Source organism: Loxodonta africana, chromosome 4 (genome assembly GCF_030014295.1).
Source record: "Loxodonta africana isolate mLoxAfr1 chromosome 4, mLoxAfr1.hap2, whole genome shotgun sequence".
Classification (NCBI taxonomy): Eukaryota; Metazoa; Chordata; class Mammalia; order Proboscidea; family Elephantidae; genus Loxodonta; species Loxodonta africana.
The window spans coordinates 132,677,844-132,701,313 of NC_087345.1; the positions used below are offsets into that span (position 1 = coordinate 132,677,844).

General features: G+C 39.2%; 1 pseudogene; it reads left to right on the top strand.

The window, feature by feature from the left end:
- The first annotated feature begins 248 nt into the window (after positions 1 to 248).
- LOC100677555 (torsin-1A-like) lies at positions 249 to 22,754 on the top strand (annotated as a pseudogene).
- Positions 22,755 to 23,470: the final 716 nt, after the last annotated feature.

Here is a 23,470-nt window from a genome sequence, read left to right on the forward strand (position 1 = left end):
CTTAGAGCCAGGTAAGGACCCATGTGTTCTGAGTGAGAGAGTGCCTCCCTCCTGATCCCCAAGTCTTTGATCCTTCTCCTCCCACCCCTCTGCCCAGTTTTGGATGCGAATAAAGTTAAAAGAGGAAATACAAAAAAGGTAGAAAGCTGGAGCCTCAGGCCATTAGCCTGCTTGCTCTGTGGACTACAGACTGGCGGTGAAGCTGCAGATTAGAACTATAAGTCTGTGAGAAGGTGGCAGAGACACGCATGCGGTACTTGGCAGTCACCTCACCACAGACCCTGAGAACCTCCATTTGCACGTTTGGGGGTGCTGGGGCCCGGGTGGACTGGAGTTTTGGGGAGAGCAAGAACTCCGCATGGGTCGAGGTAGGACGGGTCCCCTCCTGGCAGCTAATCCTGATCCACTCAGCTTTGCCTGCAGTTTCAAATAGCACAAACCGACTTACTCTGTGACTGCAATGACTCCTGGAGTCTGAGGAGCACTTGGTCACTGAAGTTTTGTATAATGCCAATTTTCACATAAAGATCTGGGCTTTGGTACCTAACTATGCTGAGAAGTGAGGAGTAGGTGTATAGCGTTAATAAAAATGATCTAAAATTGAAAAAAATCAAGGAATTAGGGTACTAACATACTATTTAGAAACATGGAAATAAAAAGAATAAATATCTAAAGAGTCGAATATGGTTGCCTCTGGGAAAACGGGAATCAGAAATGGGACAGAAAATAGCTATCTTTAATTATAACCCTTGTAGAATAGATTTTTTTTTAAACTATGCAATGTATGTCCATAGTATGTAAATCTATTAAAGTAATTCATCATATTAGCATTTTAAAAGAGATATTAAAGCATCAGCTAATAAAATCAAACCCATTTAGTGTAAAACCTTCAACAAATAAGGATAAAAAGAATTTTCTACAGGGTGTTTACTCCAAACCTATAGCAACCATTACACTTAAAAGCAAAACATTAGAAGCATTTTCTTTAAATGCTTAAAAGAACAAGACAAGGATGCTCACTATAGCAACTTCTATGCAAAAACATATTGGTGGCCCTAACTAGCTCAATATGACAAAAAAGGATTGGAAAATAAAAAACAAGACTATCATTATTTCTAGATCAGTATTGTCCAGTGGAAATATAATGTGAGCCACTAATGTTAGCCACACGTGTTATTTTAAATTTTCTAGTAAATACATCTAAAAAAATAAAAAGGAACAGGTGAAATTAATTCTAATAATATATTTTATTTAAATCAATATAGTCAGAATATTATCATTTTAACATGTAATCAATATAAAACTATTAATGAGATATTTTACATTCTTTTTTTCACACTAAGTCCTCAGAATTCTGGTGTGTATTTTACACTTTATTGGAAAAAAAAAAAATTGCCATGGAGTCAATTCAGACTCTTAGCAACCCTAAAGAACAGAGTAGACCTGCCCCATAGAGTTTTCAAGGAGTGACTGGTGAATTCAAACTGCCAACCTTTTGGTTAGCAGCCAAGCACTTAACCACTGTGCCACCAGGGCTCCTTACATTTATAGCATACCTCAATTGGGACTAGGGCTCAATAGCTATGTGCGGCTTGTAGCTACTGTACTGGAGAGCACAGTATATAGACGACATAATTATCTTCATAGAAAATGCAAAGGAATCTACAGAAAAGTCAAGAAAATAATAGAGTTCAGCAATGTTTCTGGATAAATTATCAATATAAAAAGGATCGATGATATTACGTAATACCCACAAAATATAAAAATGTAATTTTAAAATAAAATATTATACTTTAAATATCAATAAGGATATAAGATGACCAAAAATAAATTTGACCAAATGTGTAAGATTTTTCTGGAGAAAATAAAATTTTCTTGAAAAGACCTGTAAGCAGGCCTTCCTGGGCTCTGCCTCCCCAGCTGTGCTGTATGAGTTGTACAGACCCTCTCCTCACCCTGCTTGGATGCCCTGAGCCAGGCTTCCCTCTTCTGAGGCCCTCCTGCTTGGGCTCTATATTACTTTCCTAGGGCTGCCATAAAAAAGTACCAAAAACAGGGTGGCTTAAAATGACAAATTTATTGTCTCACAGTCCTGGAGACTGGAAGTCCTGATTCAGGGTGTTGGCAGGGCCATGTTCTCACTTGAAGGTTCCAGGGGAAGATCCTTCCTTGTCTCTCCCAGCTTCTCTTAGTTTCAGGTGTTTCTTGGTTTGTGGCAGCATAACCTCAAACTTCACCTCTGTTGTCACATGGCCATTTTCCCTCTGTATGTGTTTGGGTCTCTGTCACTTCTCCTCTTCCTGTAAGGACACCAGTCATATTGGATTAGGGTCCACCCTATTCCAGCATGACCTCAAGTTAACTTAAGTAATTACTTCTTCAAAGACCCTATATTTACAAATTAATCCTTAGTTCTAAATAAGGTCTACTCACAGATATAAGGAATTAGGACTTCAATATATTTTTTTAGGGTACATGACTCAACCCATAACAGGCTCAACACCTCACATTGGGTTACCCCATATGTGGATGCCTATCTCAATCCACTTAGGCTTTGACACCACAGGACCGTCATCCCTTCTACCAGGACAACCTCCTCACTCCACTGGAGCTCTGACATCCTCTCCTCTACCCTTCACACAGACCCCCTTCTCACTGTGCTTAGGATCTAACACACTGATGAGTAACAATGTTTCCCCACTTCATAAACTCACACACACACACACACACACAAACTGCCTTGTTCTGCTCTGCCCCACATAACGAAAGGCTTTAGAACTGCATCACTAAGAAAAATAATTAGAAAGAGGAGGAAATGAAAGCGTGAGAAGAGCATTTGGTGTGATCATAATTTTTCTTTAATAAGATTTTTTAGGAAACATTTTTTGTGGTAACATATAAGTCTAAAGTTAAAACATTTTCTGATTTCATTTAATTTTTTTCACTTGTTAAATTCAAGTAATGGTCAACTCCTATTCAAATTTACACACCAACCAATGAAAAAATTGAAGATTTTAACCAACTTCTGCAGTCTGAAATTGATCAAACATTCAATCAAGATGCACTGATAATTACAGGTGATTGGAATAAGAAAGTCGAAAACAAAAAAAAAAAATCGCTAGTTGGAAAATATGGCCTTGGTGATAGAAACGAAGTGGGAGAGCTCATGATAGGATTTTGTAAGACCAATAACTTATTCATTGGAAATACCTTTTTTCAACAACATAAATGGCAACTATACACATGGAACTTGCCAGATGGAATACAAGAAATCAAATCGACTACATCTGTGGACAAAGACAATGGAGAAGCTCAATATCATCAGTCAGAACAACGCCAGGGGCTGACTGTGGACGAGACCATCAGTTGCTCACATGTAAGTTCAAACTGAAGCTGAAGAAAATTAAAACAAGTCCACGAGAGCCAAAGTATGGCCTTGAGTATAAGCCATCTGAATTCAGAGACCACCTCAATAATAGATTTGATGCACTGAACACTAATGACCAAAGACTAGACAAGTTGTGGAATGACATCAAAGGCGTCATACATGAAGAAAGCAAAAGGTCATTAAAAAGAAAGAAAAAAGACCAAAAAGGATGTCAGAAGAAACTCTGAAATTTGCTCTTGAACCTAGAGTAGGTAAAGTGAAAGGAAGAAACGAAGTAAGAGAGCTAAACAGAAGATTTCAAAGGGTAGCTTGAGATGACAAAGTAAAGTATTATAATGAAATGTGCAAAGACCTGGAGTTAGAAAACCAAAAAGGAAGAACATGCTCAGCATTTCTCAAGCTGAAAGAACTGAAGAAACAATGCAAGCCTAGAGTCGCAATGTTGAAGAATTCTATGGGCAAAAAATTGAACAATGCAGGAGGCATCAAAAGAAGATGGAAGTCAATGTACAAAAAGACTTGGTAAATGGTCAACCATCTCAGAAGGTAGCATATGATCAAGGACCTATGGTGCTTGTCCAAGAGCAATAACTTATACTTTGTCATAATAAAAGCAAGGAGATTTATTGCAAGTTTGAAAACAGTCTGGCCTGGGGAAAAGGTCTAATCTTACCGAGTGAAACAGAAACTTCCAAAATTGTGAACCTGCAAAGATTTTTTGAAGGGTGAACTTAAGATGCAGCATTTTTATTGGACATTACAAAAGGGATTGGTTACAGTGTGTAATAGCACAGAAATGGGCTGATGGGGGCAGTTAATGATTGTAGACAGGATCTGTTTCATCTTGGAGTCCTTTGAAATGTAAAGGTCAGCTATCTGGTTAGGGGGCAGTAAGTTAAAGCTTAGGTAATTACAGAATAGATTTTCTGAGAGAAGATTATTAAAATAACTGGCTTAAAGCAAAATTATTTCTTGAGCAAAAAGGATTTTGGCAACCTTTTCAGCAATGACACTTAGGGAGCATTTTGCTGATATTCTTTTTGACTTAGTTACAGAAAAAAAAAAATTCCTAAGTGATTGGGTTAAATCTGTATAAAAGATTAACAGTCTTGGCCTGAAGCAGAAATTAGGATGGCGTATGAGACGAGACTCTGGATCAGCCATTTTATTTTGGTCAGGTGTCCTACAATTTTGGGGGGCTCCACAGCATTCCTTCCTTTTGATCAGTGATTACAAAGACATCCTTTGATCAAACTTAAAGGCATGCTTCCTTCTGCATGGACTCTCTTTAGGAATTTAGTCCCATGAGTATTAGTATTTTAAGGCTTCCAGACTTGCAGTTGGGCACCACCAGTCTTCTTCTCCATGCCATAACTCTAACATTCTGCTTCAGTGATCTCGGGGAAACTAGTGGAGCAGGGCCACATTGAGGAAAAAACTTGACCTTTTCAAAGACCTAATCCAGGGTATGAGATACTTCCATCTTGTTACATAAATGAGCAGAATCTATGTACATTATTATTATTATTTTCATGGCTATCACCAGCATTCAACCATTTTCAGAAGGTAACATATGATCAAGAACCAATGGTACTAAAGGAAGAAGTCCAACCCTCACTGAAGGCATTGGCAAAAACAAAACTAAACAACAACCACAAAAAATAAACCCACTGCCATTGAGTCAATTCCAACTCATAGCAAGCCTATAGGACAGAGTAGAACTGCTCCATAGGGCTTCCAAGGTGGATTCGAACTGTTGACATTTTGGTTAGCAGCGGAGCTCTTAACTATTGTGACACCAGGACTCCAGTGAAAAACAAGGCCCCAGTAATTCATGGAAAACCAATTGAGGTATTTCCACAAATAGATGAAATTCTGGACGCACTCATTCATCTACACCAAGAAATTTGGAAGACAGCTACCTGGCCAACTGACTGGAAGAGATCCATATTTGTGCCCATTCCAAAGAAAGGTGATTCAACAGAATGTGGAAATTATCAAAAAATATCAATATCACCCACAGGTAAAATTTTGCTGAAGATCATTCAAAAGCAGTTGCAGCAGTACATTGACAAGGAACTGCTAGAAAATCAAGCAAAATTCAGAAGAGGACATGAAACAAGGGAGATCGTTGCTGATGTCAGATGGATCTCAGCTGAAAGTAGAGAATACCAGAAAGATGTTTACCTGTGTTTTATTGACTATGCAAAGGCATTCGACTGTGTGGATCATAACAAATTATGGATAACCTTGTGAAGAATGGGAATTCCAGAACACTTAATTGTGCTCATGAGGAAACTGTACATAGACCAAGAGGCAATTGTTAGAACAGAACAAGGGGATACTGTGTAGTCTAAAGTCAGGAAGGGTATGCATCACAGTTGTATCCTTTCACCATACTTATTCGATCTATATGTTGAACAAATAAATCAAGAAGGTAGACTAGTTGAAAAAGAACACAGCGTCAGGTTTGGAGGAAGACGCATTAACATCCTGCAATATGCAGATGATGCAACCTTGATTGCTGGAAGCAAAGAGGGCTTGAAGCACTTACTGATGAAGATCAAAGATTACAGCCTTCAGTATGGATTACAGTTCAACTTAAAGACAACAAAAATCCTCACAACTGGATAAACAGAGAAAAGATTGAAGTGGTCAAGAATTTCATTTTACTTGGATCCACAGTCAACGCCCATGGAAGCAGCAGCCAAGAAATCAAGCTACGTATTGCATTGGGCAAATCTGCTGCAAAAGACCTCTTTAGTGTTCAAAGGCAAAGATGTCACTTTGAGTACTGAGGTGTGCCTGACCCAAGCCATGGTGTTTTCAATCACCTCACATGCATGTGAAAGCTGAGCAAAGACTGAAGAAGAATTGATGCATTCGAATTAGGTTGTTGGTGAAGAAGGCTGAATATACCATGGACTACCAGAAGAATGAACAAATCTTCCTTGGAAGAAGTACAGGCAGAATGCTCCTTAGAAGCGAGGGTGATGAGACTTCATCTCATGTACTTGGGTCATGTTATCAGGAGGGACCAATTTCTGGAGAAGGACATCATGCTTGGTAGAGCAGACGGTCCACAAAAAAGAGGAAGACCCTCAAAGAGACATATTGACACAGTAGCTGCAACAGCGGGCTCAAACATAGCAAAGATTGTGAGCACGGCACAATACTGGGCAGTGTTTCATTCTGTTGCACATAGGGTTGCTATGACTTGGAACTGACTCCACAGTGCCTGACAAGAACTACATCATTTCTGGTGTTTTGGGTAACCATATTATAGAAGCCATTGTGGTGCAGTGGGTAAGAGCTTGGCTATTAACCAAAAGGTTGGTAGTTGGATTCCACCAGCTGCTTCTTGGAAACCCTATGGGGCAGTTCTTCTCTGTCCTATAAGGTCACTATGGGTCAGAATCAACTTGACGGCAATGGATTTTTTTTAATGTTAATACAATATTTGATTTTTTCAATGATAAAAATGACAGATGTGAGGATAATCATTTCAGTAAACAAGATAGATATAACCTTAGCTCCTATTCCTTTCAGTAACCACATAAAGGTGCCAGAAAGGGAAAGTCAAGATTAACTTGTTCAGGTATATGCAGCGAGATGCAACTGTAACTGAAGAACGTAGGGATTTCTGTTGGGCTTCTATGCTAATAGCAAGCTTGTCAGTTATCTGGAGCATTAAAAATATATATATATTGCCATCAAGCCAATAGCTACCCTCTTTGGATAACATCTTGTAAAGAAAGCCATCTTAAATGCTGTGTTTGGCTGCATTAGCAATCCAAAACCCAAGAAACCTCTCTCTACATGGATGGACTGGCACTGGCAAAAATTTTGTCAGCAAAATCACCACGGAGAATATGTACAAGGATGGTTTGAACAGTGACTGTGTCCACCTGTTTGTGGCCACATTGCACTTTTCACACACCTCGAACGTTACCCTGTGTAAGGATCAGTTACAGCTATGGATTCAAGGCATTTTGAGTGCCTGTGCATGCTCCATCTTTGTATTTGATGAAATGGATAAAATGTTTGTGGCTTCATAGATGCCATCAACCTTTCCTACACTATTACTACCTGGTGGATGGAGTCTCTTATCGGAAAGCCGTCTTCACATTTCTCAGCAATGCCAGAGCAGAAAGAATCAGATTTCTGGAGAAGTGGAAAGCAGAGAGAAGAAATCAAGCTCAAAGACATGGAGCATGCCTTGTCTGTGTTGGTCTTCAATGACATGAACAGTGGCTTCTGGCAAGACAGCTTAATTGACCCATACCGACCAATCAAAAGTAAGCAAATGATGGCTGTTACAAAATAAACCCCTTTAGTTACTATCATAGGACTATAGCAATGATTCTAATTCTAAGCAGCTCATCAAATAAGAATGACTAATAGAGAATAATTCCACCAATATTTGAGCAGTAGAGTGGTAACATATAAGGTAAGTGCAAGAGAGAAAATAATAGCAAAAACATCAATAGAAGACCTGAAAAAGCAATGAGTATTAAGCAAAGTCCAATAATTTAAAAAATTAGTGTTAGGTGTTGATTGATACAGGCCTGGTCCAGAGCCTTGGGGAGAGTAGTCTATACCAGATGTCATCTGCTTCTGGCCCTTGTAATGTTTGAATTTCACTTTAAGTCCTTTGGTGGGCTACACAGTCCAAACAGGAGCTGCAGTTTTCTTTAACCGGGACAGGTGCATTTAAGTCTTAACTCCCTGTAATTTAGTAGTATAAGCATTAGTAAGGAGAACTACATATGGTCCTTTTCAATGAGACTCCAAGGAATATTTTAGCTGATGTGTTTTTTATTGTACATGGTTCCTTGGAATAACATCAGGCAGATTTTGGGATTTTGGTTTTCAGTCATCAAAAGCTCCTTTAACCTGTGAAAACATTTCTTATTCGATTAAAGATTGACAGTGTTTGCTAATATTAAACCAAAAAGCCCAAACCCATTGTGGTTGAGTCAATACCAACTCGTAGCAGCTCTATAGGACAGAGTAGACTGCCTCATAGGGTTTCCAAGGAGTGACTGGTGAATTTGAGCTGCAGACGTTTTGGTTATCATCCGAGCTCTTAACCACTGTGCCACCAGGACTCCTTACCAATATTAGAGCTGGTATAAGTAACATAAGCCAAGGCCATTTGGTTTTGAAGAACTACTTTTCTCATTATATTTATCTCAACATTCATTTCTTGGAGTCCACAGGTGGAATTATTTAAAACATTCTGAATATACTTAATCATAAATCTAGTAATCAAGGAAAATTTAGTTAACCCGATTCTTTGCTTTATATGCTATTTGACATAAAACTTTAAAAATTCTCTTGAATTAATCTATTAAATTTCAGTTACAATAAACAAGAACCTTGATTATATCAAACAAAAAATCTGTAACAAACTTTGTATTTAACTTTCCTCTGACCTTTTCCCATTTACTAGATATCCATCTGAATTCTTTTCTCTTTTTCATCTTGGAACAACCAGTCTTTTTCATTTAGGACAAAATTACTATTTTTTTCTTTTAATAAAAAATATTCCATATATTTAATTTAGTTTTTTTTTTTTTACTTAAAAAGATCTTGGAAAGGGCTTTAAGTTGACATATTTTAAAACATAAAAGCTTCATGTGATGATTAAGACTGTGTGTCAGCTTGGCTGTGCCGTGATTCTTACTGTTTTGCCAGTTGTATAATGTTGTGATTACTTCCCTGTTGCAATTTGCTATGTGATCGCCCCATGATGGAATCTGCTGAGTGGTATTGACAGGGGTGGGGCCTGTGGTGGCTCACCGCCCCCTCAACCTTCATCTCTCTGCCCTCTGCTGCTTACTTCCTTCCTGCTCATCTTGCCAAGGCTTTTGGCTGGTTCTGGATCCTGCAGCTGCCTCTTGTTTGTCTGACCTCCGGTTCTTGGGACTTGAGCTAGCAGTTTACCTGCCAATCATGGGATTCATCAACCTTCACAGCCTGTGAGCAAGAGCCTGGCTCCCCAACCTGCCAGTCTTGGTTTCACCAGCCCCTGAGGCTATGTGAATCAGGAGAAACCTCTACCCTGATCCACAGACTTGGGATATTCCAGCCTCTACAATTGCATGGGCTGTTTCCTTGATAGAAATCTCTCTGTGTATATATGTATGTATATATATATATTTATTTACACACATTACTGGTTTTGCTTCTCTAGAGAACCCAGGCTAAGACATTTGGTGCCAAGAGTGGTTCTAGAAAAACAAAATGGTAAGGATGAGTTTTCTAAATTGGTTCTTAAGTCTGGTTAGTCTTAAAGATGTTGATGACTCTGCTTCCTGTAGTAAAGAGGGCACTGCTAATCCATGGCATGAGGTGGCAATTCAAATATGCAAAATAACACCACCAATAAATCAGGTATTGGTGAAAGGTGAGGCTCTGGTTGATTGCATATGATACCTTTCTACAATTTTGTCATGATGAGAAATATAAGCTTGTTTGTTGGTCCTACTTTCACTAGACAGACTGGTGAAAGAAAGAGATGCACTCAGGGCTTCAGAGTTAAAGCTCAAGTGCTGCATTAACCACCTAAGAGCTTCCACTTGTGCTTTGAAAGAAAGCCTGATTTCTTGCAGTAACAGAGCTGATATTGCCAAAAACCAAACCCAGACTTTTATTGTAAGAGTGGCTGAATTACAACACCAGCTCCGTTGCCAACCTCAAGAGATGTCTGAAGTTAAATTGAGGGCATTGATTGGAAAAAAATGGGATCCTGAAACTTGGAATGGGGACATATGGGCAGATAATCATAAAGCTGGAGACACTCCACCCCTGAATTCCATTGAATCACTCCTGCCAGCAAAACCACTTCCATCTGAAGAGATTACTTCACATTTGTCTGCTATACTGCCCTGCCCAGAAAAACCATTAGCCTCTTCACTTCATTCTAATGAGTTTAGCCCTGGCCCAGCTGCCTCTAAAGAGCCCTTGCCTAAATCATTGCCTGGGGCATCACCTGAGGTAGATGCTTTATAAGACAATGCTGAATGTTCTCAGAACAATTCCACTCTACCAACTCTGGCTTCTAGACCTATAACTAGAGTTAAGTCCCAGCAAGCCCCAAGAGATGAAGTACAAAGTGTGACCCAGGAGTAGGTAAGCTAAATTCCAAAACAACTGCTTGACTTTTCTAAAAAGCACAAGCAGAAACCTGGGGAATATGTGTGGGAATGACTATTAAGGACGTGGGATAATGGTGCAAGGAACATAAAGATGGATCAGTCTGAGTTTATTGATATGGGTCCATTAAGCATAGATTCTTCATTCAGTGTTTCAGCTTGAGAAGTTAGGAAAGGACCTGATAGTTTATTTGGTTGGATTGCTGAAGCATGGATTACGTGGTGGCCTACACTAAGTCAAGATGAAGTACCAGACCTGCCTTGGTGTATTGTAGAAGGTATCCAAAGGCTTAAGGAAATTGGCATGCTAGAGTGGAATTATCAGGTTTGACCCACAGACCCACACAAATATGGGTTGCCCAGAGGACACACCTTTTAATACAACTGTGAGGAACAAATTTGTGAAGGGAGTTCCAGCATCCTTGAAGACTGCCATGATTGCTATTTTATGTAAATGAGATTTGACAGTGCGAACTGCCCTAACTGAATTTAAGATACCTAAGTACAATGGAACGGGTTGGACCCCGTGGTGGTAGGGGCCAAGTGGCTGCACCCAATCGACAAAGACAAGGTGGGTGTGGTTACAGTAATGAACAGCAGAGTCAAAGCAGTAATCAAAATAGTCTGACTCATAGGGACTTATGGCATTGGCTATTTAGTCATGGTGTCCTTAAGAGTGAAATAGGTGGTAAATCTACTAAATATTTACTTGATTTGTACAAATGGATAAATTCTAGGTCAGGTGAGCAGCAGTCTAACTAGAATTGCCAGAATAGAGAGCCAGGGTCCCTTGAGCAAGTTTAAAGACTCGCAACTGTGCTTTGAGCAGTGCACCTGGTTGTTCACTTTGCTTGAAAGGAGAAATGGCCAAATGTGCGATTGAGTACTAACTTATGGGCTGTGGCTAATGGTTTGGCTGGGTGGTCAGAGACTCGGAAGGAACATGATTGGAAAATTGGAGACAAGGATTTATGGTGAAGAGGTATGTAGATAGACCTCTCTGAATGGGTCAAAAAGTGAAGATATTTGAGTCTCCTGTGAATGCAAAGGATGACCTCAGCAGAGGACGATTTTAACAATCAAGTGGATAGAATGACACATTCTGTGGAAACCAGTCATCCCATCCTTTTTCCCCAGCTACTCCCATCATTATTCAATGGGCTCATGAACTAAGTGGCCGTGGTGGCAGAGATGGAGGTTATGCATGGACTCAGCAACATGGACTTGCACTCACCAAGGCTGTCTTGGTTATAGCCACTGCTGACTTCCCAATCTGCCAGCAGCAGAGACCAACACCAAGTCCTTGATATGGCACCATCCCTTGAGGTGATCAGCCAGCAACTTTGTGGCAACTTGATTACATTGGACAACTTCCGTCATGGAAATGGCAGTACTTTGTCCTTATTGGAATAGACACTCTGGATATGGATTTTCCTTCCCTGCATGCAATGCTTCTGCAAAAACTACCATCCCTGGACTTACAGAATGTCTTATCCACTGTCATGGTATCTGACACAGCATTGCTTCTGATCAAGGGACTCACTTCACAGCAAATGAAGTGTGGCAGTGGACCCATGCTCGTGGAGTTCACTGGTCTTACCGTGTTCCTCATCATCCTGAAGAAGATGGCTTGATAAAATGGTGGAATGGCCCCCTAAAGACACAATTACTGCACCAGCTAGATGACAATACCTTGCAGGGCTGGGGCAATGTTCTCAAGGAGGCTGTCTATGCTCTAAACCAACGTCCAATATATGGTGCTGTTTCTCCCATAGCCAGGATTCATGGGTCCAGGAATCAAGGGGTGGAAATGGGAGGGGGGCCACTCACTATTACCCCTAGTGACCCACTGGCAAGATTTTTACTTTCTGTCCCCACAACATTATGCTCTGCAGGTCTAGAGGTCTTAGTTCCAAAGGGAGGAATGCTCCCACCTGTAGACACATCACTAATTCCATTGAACTGGAAGCTAAGAATGCCACCTGACCACTTTGGGCTCCTTATGCGTCTGGATCAACAGGCAAGAAAGGGAGTTACCGTCCTGGCTTGTGTAATTGGTCCTGATTACCAAGAGGAAATCTGGTTGATATTACATAACGGAGGTAAAGAAGAGTATGTCTGGAATGCAAGAGATCGCTTAGCGCTTCTTAGTACTACCATGCCCTGTGATTAAAGTCAAAGGAAAACTACAGCAACCCAATTCTGACATGACTATGAATGACCCAGACCCTCCAGGCAAAGAACTACAGCCAGCTGAGGTGCTTTTTGAGGGGAAAGGGAGTACGGAATGGGTGGTGGAAGAAGGTAGTTCTAAATACCAGTTGTAGCCACGTGACCAGTTGCAGAAATGAGGGCTGTAATTGTTATGAGTATTTCTGCTTTGTATGAATGCATCAAATATTTTTGTTTTCTTCACTTTTAAAATATAAGATGTAAACAGGGCTAGTGCATTTTTGGTTGTACCTGTGTTAGTTGTATCATGTTATATGTAAATATAACTTTGTAATTGTCTTTATTCAGAAATTATGCATAGTTTGGGGAGATGTGTACAGGTGCCAAGTTGAAAAGGGGTGGACTGTGATGGTTTAGATTGTGCCAATTTGGTTGGGCCATGATTCTCAGTTTTGGCATTTGTATAATGTGATCATTTCTCTGTTGAAATTTGATACGTGATCACCCCCATGATGGAATGTGCTGAGTGGTACCAGTGGAGGTGGGGCCTATGGTGGCTCACCGCCCCCTTAGCCTTCATCTCTTTGCCCTTTGCCACCTACTTCCTTCCTGCTCACTTTGCCAAGGCTTTTGGCTTGTTCTTGATCCTGAAGCTGCCTCTTATTGGTCTGACCTCCGATTCTTGGGACTTGAGCTAGCAACTTACCTGATGATCTTGGAATTCATGGATCTTCACAGCTTGTGAACAAGAGTCTTGCTCTTGGGTTCAACAGTCCCTGCAGCTCTGTGAATTAGGAGAAGCCTTGAAGTCTTGCCTGCTGATTTTGGGATTCATCAACCTTCACAGCCTGTGAGAGCAAGAGCCCTGCTCTCCAGCTTGCCAATCTTGGGCTCACTGGCCCCTGCAGCTGCATGAATCAGGAGAAACCTCTATCCTGATCCACGGACCTGGGAATTTCCTGCCTCTTCAACTGCATGAGCTGTTTCCTTGATGTAAATCTCTCTCTATATTTATTTATATGCTTTACTGGTTCTGCTTCTCTAGAGAACCCAGCCTAAGACAGCTTACTAGAACAAATTTACTTTTATCAATTCATGAGATTAATAGGACTATTTAATTTATATAAGTGTTTATTTATCATTAAGCCAATCAATGTAAGTTTTTCGAAGAAATATTGTAATCTAATTCAATAATACCATTCAGGGGTAAGAAATTATCATTTTTCTATGGCCTTATTTTCTGTTTATTTTGTAAGAGAATCCTTAAAAAAGCAATTTGGAATATTTTGTCTCTTTTTTAAGGTCTTGTTATATCAAAATAAAAAATTCATCTATTTTTAGTGCAATTTTTGATATCGATTAATTAATATGAAAAATTTTCAGAGTAATTACCAAAAGCATAGGCATAAAAAATAGTTTTTCTTGGAAAAGAAAAGATAGCCTCATGAAAAATGGTAACTATCAGCCATGGCCTTCAACACTGAATGATGAAATATAGAAAGTTAAACATAATGTTAGAGGTAAGCTCTCAACACAAAGTGAAACAGGAAAACTACACAAATCTACTGTCTATGAGGGCAGCTCCAGACTCGGGTTTATATAGTACTATACAACATAAGTGATTTAGTTTCTTAACATCAAACACAAGTCCTTCAGAGGAAAGAGAAGACAACACAAAATGGGAAATCATTTTCTTAAAGTAATCACTGAGATTCTAAATTACTTCTCAGTATATTCAGCTTATAGCTCTTTTTTTTTTTTTTTAATTTTGTTCGGCTTTAAGTGAAAGTTTACAAATCAAGTCCGTCTTTTATACAAAAGTTTATATACACCTTACTATATACTCCTAATTGCTTTCCCCCTAATGAGACAGCACACTCCTTCCATCCACTCTCTTTTCATGTCCCTTCCGCCAGCGTCTGACCCCTTCTGCCCTCTCATCTCCTCCCCAAATAGGAGATGCCAACATAGCCTCATGTGTCTGCTTGATCCAAGAAGCTAATTCTTCACCAGCATCATTTTCTATCCTGTTGTCCAGTCAAATCTCTGCCTGAAGAGTTTTCTTTGGGACTGGTTCCTGTCTTGGACTAACAGAAGGTCTGGGGACCATGACCACTGGGGTGCTTCTCGTCTCAACCAGACCATTAAGTCTGCTCTTTTTATGAGAATTTGGGCTCTGCAACCCACTGCTCTTTTGTTCCCTCAGGGGTTCTGTCTTGTTTTCTCTGTCAGGGCAGTCATCGGTTGTAGCCAGGCACCATCTAGTTCTTCTGGTCTCAGGAAGATGTAGTCTCTGGTTTATGTGGACATTTCTGTCTCTTGGGCTCATAATTACCTTGTATTTTTGGTGTTCTTCATTCTCCTTTGCTCCAGGTAGGTTGAGACCAATTGATGCATCTTACATGGCCACTTGCTGGCGTTTAAGACCCCAGATGCCACTCTACAAAGTGGAATGCAGAGTGTTTTCTTAAGAAATTTTATTATGCCAATTGACTTAGATGTCCCCTGAAACCATGGTCCCAAAACAACTGCCCCTGCTAAGCTGGCCCTCAAAGCATTCAGTTTATTCAGGAAACTTCTTTTTTTTGGTTTAGTCCAGTTGTGCTCACCTCTCCTGTATTGTGTATTGTCTTTCCGTTCACCTAAAATAGTTCTTACCTACTATCTAATACCCCTCTCCCGCTCTCCCTCCTCCCCCGCCCGTAACCATCAAAGAATATATTCTTCTCTGTTTAAACTATTTCTCAAGTTCTTATAATAGTGGTCTTAAACAATATTTGTCCTTTTGCAACTGACTAATTTCACTCAGCATAATGCCTTCAAGATTCCTCCATGTTATGAAATGTTTCACAGATTTATCACTGTTCTTTATTGATGTATAGTTTTCCATTGTGTGATATACCATCATTCATTTATCCATTCATCCATTGATGGGCACTTGGTTGCTTCCATCTTTTTGCTATTGTAAACAGTGCTGCAATGAACATGGGTGTGCATATATCTGTTCATGTAAGGCTCTTATTTCTCTAGGATATACTCCAAGGATGGGATAGCTTTTTAAGGAAGCGCCAAATCAATTTCCAAAGTGGTTGTACCATTTTACATTCCCATCAGCAGTGTATAAGTGTTCCAGTCTCTCCACAACCTCTCCAACATTTATTATTTTGTGTTTTTTAGATTAGTGCCAGCCTTGTTGGAGTGAGATGGAATCTCATTGTAGTTTTGATTTGCATTTCTCTAATGGCTAATGATCGTGAGCATTTCCTCATGTATCTCTTAGCTTCCTAAATGTCTTCTTTAGTGAAATGCCTGTTCATACCTTTTGCCCATTTTTTAATTGGGTTGTCTTTTTGTAGTTGAGTTTTTGTGGTATCATGTAGGTTTTAGAGATAGGGTGCTGATCAGAAATGTCATAGCTAAAAAATTTTTCCCAGTCTATAGGTAACCTTTTAACTCTTTTGGTGAAATCCTTGGATGAGCATAGGTGTTTGATTTTTAGGAACTCCCAGTTATCTAGTTTCTCTTCTGCATTGTTAGTAATGTTTTGAATGCTGTTTATGCCATGTATTAGGGCTCCTAACGTTGTCCCTATTTTTTCTTCCATGATCTTTATCGTTTTAGATTTTATATTTAGGTCTTTGATCAATTTTGAGTTAGTTTTTGTACATGGTGTGACGTATGGGTCTTGTTTCATTTTTTTGCAAGTAGATACCCAATTATGCCAGCACCATTTGTTAAAAACACTGTATTTTCCCCCATTTAACTGTTTTGGGGCCTTTGTCAAATATCAGCTGCTCATATGTGGATGGACTTATGTCTGGATTCTCAATTCTGTTCCATTGGTCTGTGTATCTGCTTTTGTACCAGTACCAGGCTGTTTTGACTACTGTGGCAGTATAATAGGCTCTAAAATCACGTAGAATGAGGCCTCCCACTTTGTTCTTCTTTGTCAGTAATGCTTTACTTATCTGGGGCCTCTTTCCCTTCCATATGAATTTGGCAATTTGTTTCTACATCTCATTAAAGAATGTCCTTGAAATTTGGATCAGAATTGCATTAAATCTATAGATTGTTTTCAGTAGAATACACATTTTTACAATGTTAAGTCTTCCTATCCATGAGCAAGATATGTTTTTCCACTTATTTAGGTCTCTTTTGTTTTCTTACAGAAATGTTTTGTAGTTTTCTTTGTATAAGTCTTTTACTTCTCTGGTAAGATTTATTCCTAAGTATTTTATCTTCTTGGGGACTACTGTAAATGGTACTGATTTGGTGATTTCCTCTTTGATGTTCTTTTTGCCAGTGTAGAGGAATCGAACTGATTTTTGTATGTTTTTATTGTATCCTGATAATCTGCTGAACTCTTCTGTTAGTTTCAGTAGTTTTCTTGAGGATTCCTTAGGGTTTTCTGTGTATAAGATCATGTCATCTGCACATAGAGATACTTTTACTTCTTCCTTGCCCAGCTGGATGTGCTTTATTTCTTTATTTAGCCTAATTGCTCTGGCTAGGACCTCCAGCACAATGTTGAATAAAAGTGGTGATAAAGGACATCATTGTCTGGTTCCTGATCTCAGGGGGAAAGCTTTCAGACTCTCTCCATTTAGGATGATGTTGGCTGTTGGCTTTGTATAAATGCCCTTTATTATGTTGAGGAATTTTCCTTCTATTCCTATTTTGCTGAGAGTTTTTACCATGAATGAGTGTTGAACTTTGTCAAATGCCTTTTCTGCATCAATTGATAAAATGATGTGATTCTTGTTTTTGTTTTATTTATGTGATGGATTACATTAATTGTTTTTCTAATGTTGAACCATCCCTGCATAGCTGGTACGAATCCCACTTGGTCATGGTGAATTTTTTTTTTATATGTTGTTGAATTCTATTGGCTAGAATTTTGTTGAGGATTTTTGCATCTAAGTTCATGAGGGATATAGATTTCTAATTTTCTTTTTTGGGGGTATCTTTACCTGCTTTTGGTATCAGGGAAATACTGCCTTCATAGAATGAGTTTGGGAGCATCCCATCTTCTTCTGTGCTCTGAAATACCTTTAGTAGTAGTGGTGTTAACTCTTCTCTGAAAGTTTGGTAGAATTCTCCAGTGAAGCCATCAAGGTCTTGCCTTTTTTTGTTGTTGTTAGGAGTTTTTTACTTACCTTTTTCAATCTCTTCTTTTGTTTTGTGTTTATTTAGTTGTTCTATCTCTATTTGTGTTAGCTTAGGTAGGTAGTGTGCTTCTAGGAAATCATCCATTTCTTCTCGGTTTTCAAATTTGTTAGAGTGCAATTTTTCATAGTAATCTGATACGATTCTTTTAATTTCAGTTGGGTCTTGTAATATTGCCCACCTCATTTCTTATTTGGGTTATTTGCTTCCTCTCCTGTTTTCCTTTTGTCAGTTTGGCCAACGGTTTATCAATTTTGTTAATTTTTTCAAAGAATCAGCTTTTGGTCTTGTTAATTCTTTCAATTGTTTTTCTCTTTTCTATTTCATTTAATTGTGCTATAATTTTTATTATTTGCTTTCTTCTGGTGCCTGAGGATTTCTTTTGTTCAAGAGGTGGGGATAATTCTTTGATTTTGGCTCTTTCTTCTTTTTGTATGTGCGCATTCATTGATATAAATTGCCCTCTGAGCACTGTTTTTGCTGTGTCCCAAAGGTTCTGATAGGAGGTGTTTTCATTCTTATTGGATTCTGTGAATTTCTTTACTCCATCCTTAATGTCTTCTATAACCCAGTTTGTTTTTTCTTTTTTTTTAAGCTGGGTGTTGTTCAGTTTCCAAGTGTTTGATTTCTTTTCCCTGCTTTTTCTGTTATTGATTTCCACTTTTATGACCTTAAGTTCAGAAAAGGTGCTTTGTAATATTTCAATGTTTTGCATTCTGCTAAGGCTTGCTTCATGGCCTAATATGTGGTCTATTCTAGAGAATGTTCCATTTGCATTAGAAAAGAAAATATACTTGACTGCTTTTGGGTGGAGTGATCTGTATATGTCTGTCTATAAGGTCAAGTTGGTTGATTGTGGCTTTTAGATCTTCCGTGTTTTTATTGATCTTCTTTCTGGATGTCCTGTCCTTCACTGAAAGTGGTATGTTGAAGTCTCCTAGTATTATTGTGGAGCTGTCTATCTCACTTTTCAATGCTGTTAGAGTTTGTTTTATGTATCTTGCAGTCCTGTCATTGGGTGTATAAATATTTAATATGGTTATATCCTCCTGGTACATTGTCCCTTTAATCATTATATAATGCTCTTCCTTATCCTTTGTGGTGGATTTAACTTTAAAGACTATTTTGTCAGAAATTAATATTGCTACTCCTGCTCTTTTTTGATTGTTGTTAGCTTGATATATTTTTTTCCATCCATCGAGTTTTAGTTTGTTTGTGTCTCTAAGTCTAAAGTGTGTCTCTTGTAGGCAGCAGATAGACAGGTCGTGTTTTTTAGTCCATTCTGCCACTCTCTGTCTCTTTATTGGTGCACTTAGTCCATTTACATTCAGCATAATTATGGATAGGTATGAATTTAGTACTATCATTTTGATGTCTTTTTTTCGTGTGTTGTTGACAGTTTCTTTTTCCAACTTAATTTTTTGTGCTGAGTAGTTTATCTTTATATATTGTCTTTTCCTCATAGTCATTGTTGTTGACTTTGTTTCTGCTGAGTCTCTATTTTTTTCTAGTATTTTATTTTGATGTGTAGGATAGTTTTCCTCCTCTTGTGGTTACCTTAATATTTACCCCTTATTCTCTAAATTTAAACTTAAGTTTTATTTCTTGTATCACCTTGTCTTCCTCTCCATGTGAAATTTCTATGACTAAATTTCTTAAGTCCCTCTTTATTGTTTTAATGTTGTTTTCTTTTACATAATAACATCACTGTTTCCCTATTGAGCATTTTTTTAATCTCGATTTATTTTTGCGATTTCCCAGTCTGGGTTGACATCTTATTGCTCTGTGCAGTGTTCTAGTCTTGGGTTGATACCTGATATTTTGATTTTCTAACCAAAGAACTCCCTTTAGTATTTCTTGTAGTTTTGGTTTTTTTTTTTTACAAATTCCCTAAACTTCTGTTTATCTGGAAATGTCCTAATTTCACCTTCATATTTGAGAGACAGTTTTGTTGGATATATGATTCTCGGCTGGCAACTTTTTTCCTTCAATACTTTATATAAGTCATCCCATTGCCTTCTTGTCTGCATGGTTTCTGCCTAGTAGTCAGAACTTATTCTTATTGACTCTCCTTTGTAGGTGACTTTTTGTTTATCTGTAGCTGCTCTTAAAATTCTCTCTTTATCTTTGGTTTTGGCAAGTTTGATTACAATATGTCTTGGTGACTTTCTTCTAAAATCTATTGTACGGGTGTTCAATGAGCGTCTTGGATAGATATCATCTCATCTTTCAAGATACCAGTGAAGTTTTCTGCCAACAAATCTTAAACAAGTCTCTGTGTATTTTCTGTTATCCCTCCCTGTTCAGGTACTCCAATCACTTGTAGGTTATTTCTCTTCATAGAGTCCCACATGATTCTTATGGTTTGTTCATTTTTTAAAATTCTTTTATCTGATTTTTCTTCAAATATATTGGTGCCAAGTGCTTTATCTTCAAGTTCACTAATTCTGCCTTCCAGTTGCTCAATTCTGCTCTTCTGACTTTCTCTTGAGTTGTCTAATTCTGTAATTTTATTGTTAATCTTCTCAATTTCTGATTGCTGACTCTATGGATTCTTTCAGCTTATTAAATTTTTCATTATGTTCTTGAATAACCTTTTTTAATTTCTTCAACTACTTTATCTGTGGGTTCCTTGGTTTGTTCTGCATATTGGCTGATCTCCTTTCTAATTTCATTCCTGATGTCTTGAAGAGCTCTGTATATTAATCTTTCATATTCTGCATCCGGTAATTCCAGAAGGCACCTTAATCTAGAGGATTCATTGATTCTTTGTTTCAAGAGGTTGTTGAGGTAATCATGGTCTGTTTCTTCATGTGACTTGATATTGACTGGTGTCTCCAAACCACCTATAAGTTATTGTATTAGTTTATTTTATGTTTGCTTACTGTATCCTAGGTTCTTGCTTTGTTTTGTCTTGATATGCCCAAATGGGTTGCTTGAGCGAGCTAGCTTGATTTTTTTTTCCCTTTTGGAGCCCTGACGTCTTGTCTCCAGATGGCTCAAACTGTTATCAGGTATATCAGTCTAGGAGTCCATTCACTTTTCTTGTATGAATTCAGCTTAGGTGTCCAGGTAGCTGATCATCAAGTGTGTGGTACAGGCTCTGTCCTACAGTCTTAGAGGGGCAGGGTGATTGGTGTAGGTACTGGTGTCTGGTTGCAGGAGGGTGTCACACTCCGAGCAAGGCAGGGGGCTGAGGATTGTCCCCCAAGTGTCTCTGAGAAAAGTGCATCCCTCTTCCCTAGAGCGTACAGGTGAGTGGGTTCTGTAGACAGACCATGGGTACCTGATGTTTTTGCCTGTACGGACTGGTAGGTACCAATTATCCTTGGACCCTGTTGCGGGTGGTTTCGTGCCCTGAGTGGAGCCACCAATACTTGGGCCCCTTTTGTGGGTAGGTGAGGACCCTGTTTAATAGGCAAGGCGATGTCAAACATCAAACACCCACCTCTCCACCTCACAGCTAAAACAGTTGTAGTCTGCCAATAAGGGCCCATTCTTCTGAAATAGACCCACTCAGGTCCATGCAGTGGGGCAAGGGATTCATAGTCCACAGACCATTTATGCCTTAACAGGAGCCGCTTCTGTCCTGAGCTCCCCAGGTTAGTGGAGCTGGCAAATTATCTTTTCCCCCAGTTGCAAATTTATTCCTTCTCCAAGGCTGGGAGAGTGGCTTCAGGTGCTCAACAGGGCCTATCTCAGGCCCAGGCAAATGAACAGCCACTGAAGCCGGCTTGGGGATGAGGGGCGTGGTAAAACATATGCAAGTACTTAGCTTTTGCTGAGAGAGCCATTCTTCTCTGGTTCCGGAGGTATGTGTAGGCTGTGCACCTGGCTGCTTCTCCCTGAGGAAACTGCGGCCAAACACTACCACCTGCCCGCTGCAGCCACTCCCCGGATTGGTGCCTGAGGGATCCCAGTGATTCAGGTCCAGCAACTCCCCTCCACTTCTGAACCATCTCTCCCTCTGCTTCTCAGTCTGTTTTCTAACTTTGCCTTTGATGTTCAGGGCTCCTAGGTTGTCATAAATGTAATCATTTCACTTTTGGGGGGGGCATTTGTTGTTAGAGGGTTCACAGGAAGCTTCTGGCTATTCCGCCATCTTGGCCCTGCCTCTATAGTTGTTTTTAAACATGAACTTTAAATCAGCATTCCGGTAGAGGGGAAAACCAGGCTTATTTATTCAAGGATGTTTTAAATGTCTTTTTTTTTTTAACTAATTCGCAAAAATTAGAGTGATCAATAAACTAATTTGGCAGAAACAGCTTATTCTACTAAACTAACTTAGGAGGTTATAAGCTTTAGATAAAGTTGGCAGATTTCTTAGTTATTTATGAAGCCATGCCTCTACCATTTCAAACACAGACAGCATGGTCAGCCCAGTTCCTTGGTAATACAGAGGTATCCCCTCCCCTGTTTCTTTCTTTTTTTTTCCCTTATTATTGTCTCTGCAAGGGCAGTTAATGAATTCCAGAGTGGACCTCTTAAGGTCTCTTTAAAGTTACTTTAACTTAAGCTTTATGGAAGGGCTTTTTACTTTTTTTTCTTCTTCTTTGCTTGCTTTCTTGTTTTGCACTGGGTATTTTTAGTGTTGGGAACTTAGAAAGCTGTAATTTTCCCATTCTCATGAACCTTTCATTTCTTGTTCCTTTATGGCTGTAATCAGATCTTTCATTTTTAAATTAGAATACATTTGCGGGATTACTATATAGACTAACTGGTATAAATAAGGGAGTCCAAGCTTCAACAAGGACTTTAAGCAACTTTAGATTGCTTATAGAGAAACATACTAGTCAAAATAGGCATACTTGAAAGAACCATTAACTTGCACTTGTGAGTGGGGAAAAAAAAAAGAGAGAAAACAAGAGTATCAAAGTGGTCTCCAACCTCAATTGTCCCTAATCAGGTAATGCCATGTTATAGGACCAAAGTACAAGACAGGCAGGAACTGCCACCTTGCAGTGCAATGCATTACTTTTGTGTGACCTTTCTTGGCATGATCTTAGAACTCCCACCCAAGTGATTGTGTGAGAAAACCAAACCCATTGCTGTGGAGTCAATTCTGACTCATAAAAAATAGCATCCCTATATGATAGAATAGAATGGCCCCATAGCACTTCCAAGGAGAGTCTGGTGGATTTGAACTGCCAGCCTTGAGTCAGTAGCCCTAGTGCTTAACTACTACACCACAAGGGTTTCCATCTATTTGAATGGGACTATGCAAATAGGGTAATTGTGACCCACCAAGGGGATTGATCAGTTTTATCACCCCACTCGGCTTGAAATTGCCATTCTGGATGTGGGAAGGAGAATGTCTTAGTCATCTAGTGCTGCTATGACAGAAATACCACAAATGGATGGCTTTAACAAAGAGAAATTTATTTTCTCACAGTCTAGTAGGCTAGAAGTCCAAATTCAGGGCATCAGCTCCATGGGAAGGATTCTGTCTCTGTGGGCCCTGGAGGAAGGTCCTTTTCATCAATATGCCCTTGGACCAGGAGCTTCTCTTGGCAGGAACCCTGGGTCCAAAGGATGCTTTACCTCCTGTGCTCCTTTCTCAGTGGTACAAGGTCCTCCCTCTGCT